Below are 7665 nucleotides of genomic sequence, written 5' to 3' on the forward strand. Positions count from 1 at the left end.
AAAATAGGCATCATCATGATGATAATAAAAAACACAGTAAAACTACCCCAGAAAATCAATAACTAAATAAAATGATTTAAAAAAAATGCCTAGTACTTCCAAGTGTGTTACTCACAAGCCCAATCCTGCCGACTACTGCCAACACTTATGTGACAGGTCTCTGGTCACACTTACAGGTAAACTAACTTAGACACCATTAAAATATCCAACTACGCCACTCAGTTTTATTAAGGGACTGGGAACTCTTGAAATTTACTGATAATAACACTCAGGTTTCTTTAAATTGGACGGTGAGTAAACACACAATGAAAGACACAACAGTAATTTCAGAAAAAAAGGAACAGTAAGTTCTATTACACAAGACAATATAAAGTACATTAAAAAGATAAACGAACATAACAAAATCTAAACATATCAGGAACGAATTTCCTTTTTTTAAAAGGAAAACACACAGTTCACACTCTAAAAGTCCATTAAAAACAAGAATTGGAGGATACAACCTATAGTGGTGCAGAGTCCAGTTTGCGCACTGTGTTACCCCAACACTTAATTGTTCAACTGTCCACGGATGCACTCTGTTCACCAGACACTCGTTTCCCAACAGAAGTTGTGTCAAATCGTTGAATCCCTGTCAGTGTCTCTTCGTCATTCCTATTTTTTCCACTCTGGGCTCCTTGTGTTGCTGTGACCTAGGCAAGCCTCATTTCTCATCTGCCAGCTTTGCTTGGTCCTTTCATGCGGCTTCCCTCTCTCGCTGGACCCACAACTGGCGTCTCTTTGTGGAGCTGTCTCTTCCTCCCTGGAAGTAAGTGTTGCCGTCCTTGTGCCTCACGTCATGCCAGCCAGATACCCTCGTCTGCCTACGAGCCCCCTGTGCTCTGTCCGAGTGTCTTGGCAGCGTTCTCAGTGGACCGTCCCTCTCCTGCCCAGGAGTTTAAATCTCCTTTAGTCCCTGCCGTTGTCAGTCCTGGACAATCAGTTTAATCAATGGCACATCTAAATTTCCTGGGTTTAACAATTAATGAAAACACAAGTTAACAAAATGTATTGTTACCAACCATTAATGAGTACAGATCTGCTGATTAGAAACCAATATTGTCAAACATGTTAATTTCAGGTAAATACAGACATCCTCCAAGGAAGGAGCAGTTCAGTTATCACAACTTGGTATTGTTTGTAATCTCAACCAGCCAAAGTGACTCCTTTGCAATATAGCAAATACCTACATCCTGCAGACAGCCTTTTAACTTCTCACCCCCCAGTCCCAACAATGGGTGCCTAATGGAACCACCCAGTGCACAAAAAATGTCCCCTTCTGACACAGTTGCATGATAAGCGAAGACACAGTCCACTGTTCATATTGTCTAGGAGGAGGCACTTTAATGGTGATGGCTTTATTTGCTGAGAAAATTTTAAGCTGCTGGTCTTCATCTCTTTAGAGCTTTGCAGTATTAACAGTCGAATCATGGCAGTCTTTCAAGCCCTGACATTTTTTTTGCTTTAATTAGAAAACACTAATGAGTATTTAGTCATAATGAAATACCCTTAATCACTGAACTTTGAATACCTTTTTTGTGTTTGCCATGCTGAATTGTCATATAGTATTTGAATATCTGAATATTTATTTTTGGTAGATTCAGGTTTGCTTATGCATAATGTGCTGTGTACTGTTGTCTAAATCAAATTTTTGTAGCCTGGGGAAGCTGAAGCAATTAAAGTGGGTAGGAGGTGATTTTGTTGTCTCTTTTAAAAATTTGCTATCTTAAATCTTCATCCATCCCTCAATTTGCTAAGTTACTTATCCAGTTCATGGTAAGCTGGTGCCTATCCCTGCATCACTGGGTTTAAGGCAGGACACACATCTGGACAGGGCCTCTGTAAATAGAAGGACACACTCATGCACACATACACCTTTTTCCATTGAAGCCCAATATAGGGAACTACAGTATGTAAATTTTAATGCAGGGTGGATCTACAGCACCACCTCATCACTGTATAATAGCCAGTATCATAGGGACTCAATTCAGATCCCCATATTTGCTCAGGTTCCTACCTTATTGGTGTTTTTTTCTGTCAAATGTTCTCAGTTTAATAGAATTCTGAAAATACATACAATCACACAGTTATACAGGACGAGTTTAAAGTTTTCATTTAACCTCACATGCACATCTCTGGGGATGTGGGAAGAACACCCATAGTAATCTACGGAGAACATGCAAACTGGACTCTGGAATGATGGAGCAGCAGTGGTAAACATTGTGCCCCCCGCTTAATTAGAAATTAATCATCCTAATTTAACAAAAAATGAAAAGCAGTGTACATGCTGACAATTACAAATAACAAACTGTAATTGGGCATTTAATTGTTTATTTTCCTTTGAATGACACACATTGTCTTTGATGTAACAGGAAAACACTGATTGTGGCTTGGGTTTCGTGAAGTATGTTGTATTGAAATTGCTTTATAGTGATAATAACTGTGTTGTCTCTTAACGTCTGTTGTATGTTGAGGTTTGAATATTGGGAATTATTGAGAATTGAGTTTTGTATCATGCTATAATGGAATGAATCATTAAGCATAAGGAAAATGATTGAATGTAACTCAGTGTTTAACTAGATGTAACTTAAAGCTTAAGTGCCTTGTCAATGTCAATGTCAATTTATTTATATAGCACATTTAAAACAACATAGAAATGCTCTGGCGAGCATTGAGAGGGTAATATCAGCCAGGAGATCAGAGAATTTCAGAAATGAAGAAATCATTAATTACAGGAGGTCTATAAACCACAGCAAACAACAAAGAAGGGGAGCTGCACACTTTGAAAAGTTGCAGTTCGAAGCTAATAAACGGACCCCTTGTAAGGCTCCGACACAAGAACATACTTTTAGAAACAGTGGCAATGCCCCCACCACGACGAGTCAGCAGAGGAGAGTTTAGAAATGAATAACCTGATGGTACCAAGTCAGTAAAACATGAAGAGTCACCATTTACAATCCAGGTCTCAGTGTTGAAAAAGAAATCCAGTTTATTTGAGAAAGTCTTGCAGAATAAAAGTTTTATTAGACACTGATCTCACGTTAAAGAGAGCAGCCTTGATAGAAGTAGAAAGCTCACTGCGGGATAAGCACGGGTGAGCGTGCGAAGATTAGCAGCGTTTACTCCCTGAGAGCCTACCGAGGAAGAGTGATGCCGCCTTGAAATGGAGAAATTAAATCTGGTATCCAGAGCCCATGGACCAAGGATGGAGTCCTGTGCAGGAGAAGATGGGTCATAGACGACTCACAGGCATCGGGAATCCAAGCTCTGGGACTTGAGTCGGCGTTGTTTAACAGCATTACTGGCTCTTCTTTCACGGTGGTGGCGGGTGTTTGCATCTCCGAGAGACATTCAGCTCACTGATCCAGGTGAACACCGCCGTCCAGGTGAAGAAGTCAGGAGATGAATAAAACAAAGGTGAAGGTTCACATAATATCCCATCAGGAGATGAAAATTTAGAGGAAAGCAAGCAAGAAAATATGTTAAGTAAAGAATCACGATCATAGGACAGTGGCCGTTGAGATAAACGAATACATAAAACGAAGTTAAAACATAGATTAACGAGACGAGCAGACAGCCAGCCACACCAGTTGGCACCATCTTTCTGAGTCATCTTTCTGTCTTAGAGAAGCTACCAAAGTAAATTTCCAATGTTAGAATGAGATAAATGAGTAGCGAATATGTCTCTAGTGGGGATAAACTTGTGGGAAAGCTGATACACCCCTCCTATGAAGCAGTGTTAAGATCAATAGGACTATCCACAAAACACCCCTCTTAATGAAGCAGTGTTCAGAGTAATGGGAGAATTGACATGAGTCAGAAATTACTCCTGTCGTTAGTTGATTGGAGGAGGTAATAAAGTTTAGCATATTAAGAGTCATATGGCATGATGTATTAGAGAAAAAGTATACGTATATGAAGTGTATGTATCAGAAAAAAAGTGTAAAAGCAGATGAATTGTTTAATTGATTTCTCACACTACAGACTGGGACATTTGTGCATAACTCTGTGCAAATAAAGAAGTGTTTTGCATTATTTGGATCATCTGGCTGCCTTCTTTGAAGATAGAGAATTTTTTTTCAATGACAGTGTCCAGTTGTCAGTTTTTATTATTGCGAAGTCAATGCTACAGTAGAATGACTTATTTGTCTTGTTGTATAGCTTCTGATTAGTGTCTTGTCCAAAAAAAAAAAACTCCCTTTATTTAAAAAGATAAAAAATAAATTGATAAATCATAAATGTTTCTGTGGCACACTGCCTTTAAAATTACTCACTTTGCACAGTTTATGTACAAAGATGCTCAGAAACTCTCTTGGTGTACTTTTTGGTTTGTCTGCCATGTCTTGGCTCTGCCTGATATCAAACAATAATAACAATAATGAGGGAAAAACACTTTCCCTTTCTCCAAACACCTGGTAGGATAAATATTTTCCAGCAGCTACCTTAGTCCAGCAAATCAAGACATGCCAAGAGAAACAAGAGAAAAATAAACTCTGGGGATTTTTGTGATTTGGAGAGGAAAACAACAAGGTGGCACCCAGGGGAGTGAAGAAGCTAAACAGTAGGGTCAGCATGAGAGTGGTCAAGCCATTCATTTTGAAAACTCGCCTTTGGGTTGATCTGTGTTTCAACAAAAGTATTAAATGCAGAACTTTTACTGCGCTATCTGGTAATTTGAAAATAAGTGTGTTCTATACTAAAAGCCTGTTTAGAATTGGCAATAATCTGAAGTTTGATATGATTGTCTCCATAACAAGCTTCCCAAGTGTCCCCTGGGAGCTGTGTCCACTAGGAGTGGGCGCGGCAAAGAGCGCCTATATAGAAGAATAATGTGCAATTTGTGAGCTTGTACAAAAAAAGTGTGGCTGCTGGTTATCACCCTGAAGGAGAGTCGAAGAATGTGTTATCATGGTGAAAACAAAGTGTGTTTACTTGTCCTGTATTGTTCTTTTCAATGGTAGGCTTGTTTTATTACAAAGATGACCTTCATTATCTTTGCATTAATGATATAATTCATATGTCATGTCATCTAAATAGTGCATGAGTAGTCATGACTCTTTTTAATGATCACTTTAATATAATCTGTTCATAGTTTTTGTAAGTGCTATGATATTTTTTTTTCATTGCTTTGTCCTGGAATTTCTTATTTGGTTCATACGTATCTTGGAAGGTACCAAATGTGTTCATATTTGTTGAGACTTTTGTAATAGATAATGTTGTTTGTTTCTTTGCCTGTGTGAGATGCTTTGAGTTGTGTTGTTATTGCTTTTAGATCGTTTATACTTCTTACAAGTATATGAATCAGTTTACTCTTCACATTGAACAGCCCATTTAACAGTTTTAGTTAAGTTTAAAAACCCTTTGTAGTGCTGAATTCTGGTCTTAAAGAGCTGGCAGGCCGTCTCCACTTTTCTTCTTACATCTGCGTAGCACTGACCCTGGCACAACACCCAGATTATCTGTCTCCTTTTCCAAGGCACCAAAGTGTGCAATCTGGGAGCTGTGGCAACCTTTTGGGTGCTAAAGACTTACCCTACAATTCCAGGCCACTGGACAGGCATCAATGGGATTCAACAGGTTTGTCTTAACTATCCTAATCTCTAAAATGAGAAAAATTAGTCTGGGTCAGAATAGCCAGAAAAAAGTGTACAGCAAAACACAATTTTGTACTTGAGAATGCATTTTTAAAATACTGTAAGTTATCATCTCTTTTAGGAATTAATTAGTAGTCCAGCACACAGTTAAGTGTCAGAAGCAAAAAGAATAACAGAATTTTGTAGCAAAGTCACATGAGATCTGGACTTTTCCTTTGTCTTCAGTTAAAGAATGAGCCTCATAAAATAATCCTCACTTTACCCTTTAAATCTAGAGTTTCCCTCACAATTATATTCTTATTTCAACTTTAAAAATAAAATCTAAATGAAACATTTTTGATCAGCTCAGTCAAAGTTTTTTAGCAGTCACATATATTTATAATATTTCTTTTTTAAACTTGTTTTTTTTCTAATTCATGAAGTATTTTCAGCACCATTTTCCTATCCTGTCACTCCATTCAAACTTGTTACATAATATAAATCATGTTTATTGTTGTAAATGTTATTTTCATAACATACATTAAGATCTCAAACATAATGTCCATTTTAAATGCACTATGACTCTAACCTCACCCAAGTAGCACAGGAGTGTATCTGACGCTGTTTGGATCGCTTGGGGTCACCATGATTCCAAAAATAAATGTCAGAAAATGATGCTTTAATAAACTTAGTATTTGGCATGTGCTTCTGCTAATCATGGAAATAACTGATATATTGCTTTTTATATTTGAATATAAATTACAAAGGCCCTGTGACCCTATAGTTAGGATATAGCAGGTTGGATAATGGATGGATGGATAGATAAATTACAAAGGTCATGTAGCTGTGTTTGTCCCAAATTACCAAAGCTCTGCAGCTTTTAGCTTGTTTCATAGGTTGATTCAGGCAATAGTGTGATGCATGTTCCAAATAATTCCACAGATCAAATATCTTCATTTTTAAAAGTTTTAGTAACTTTTCAAAGCAAAACAGTTCATACAAAAATAGGGAAAAAAATATATTAAAGAAGATAAAAGTTCTGGATTAAAGAAAGTTCTGTTTAAGGTTTATTTTTCTTGTTTCATTTCTCTAAGTTTGGTCAATCAGTTGAACTTTAGGCATGTTAAGTATGTCAGAAAACTATATACCATCTCCTATTTGCAAACATATCTAACAGTCTATGCTAACAGTAAGACTATTCCTTAGTGGCTTAATTAACACTCCGTTTTACAGATAAAGCAAAGAAAGTTCTATTTCTTGTTATCTAACAGGGGGTAAAAGACTACGCCATATTCTAGGCAGCTATAAGAAACTGATATTCTATTATTAAAATTAAGCAAACATCCATCCATCCATTCTCCAACCCGCTGAATCCGAACACAGGGTCACGGGGGTCTGCTGGAGCCAATCCCAGCAACACAGGGCACAAGGCAGGAACCAATCCAGGGCAGGGTGCCAACCCACCGCAGGACACACACAAACACACCCCACACACCAAGCACACACTAGGGCCAATTTAGAATCGCCAATCCACCTAACCTGCATGTCTTTGGACTGTGGGAGGAAACCGGAGCGCCCGGAGGAAACCCACGCAGACACGGGGAGAACATGCAAACTCCATGCAGGGAGGACCTGGGAAGCGAACCCAGGTCCCCAGATCTCTCAACTGCGAGGCAGCAGCGCTACCCACTGCGCCACCGTGCCGCCCAATTAAGCAAACACTTATATGAATTTAACATTAAAAATTACTTTCTAAAATTGGCTCTTACAGATAATTTTAGATAGGATGCGTATGAGCAGGTGTTGGATGACATTAGAACATAAGAATTTTGAAGAGAACAGGCCATTCAGGCCAAAAAACTCATGCTCACTGTTGACCTAGATTGTCCAAAATAACATCAAGTCAAGATTTGAGGATGCCTAAAATCCTACTCTCTATTACTCCACTTATTCATTTATTCCAGGCATCTATCGCTTTTTGAACAAAGGAAAAAACACCCTGAAGGGGAAGCCTATTTAACCTGTCTCTCCAGAAATGATAGAAGGAGTCTAAAAG

This window comes from Erpetoichthys calabaricus, chromosome 2, assembly GCF_900747795.2.
Source record: "Erpetoichthys calabaricus chromosome 2, fErpCal1.3, whole genome shotgun sequence".
NCBI classification, from domain to species: Eukaryota; Metazoa; Chordata; class Cladistia; order Polypteriformes; family Polypteridae; genus Erpetoichthys; species Erpetoichthys calabaricus.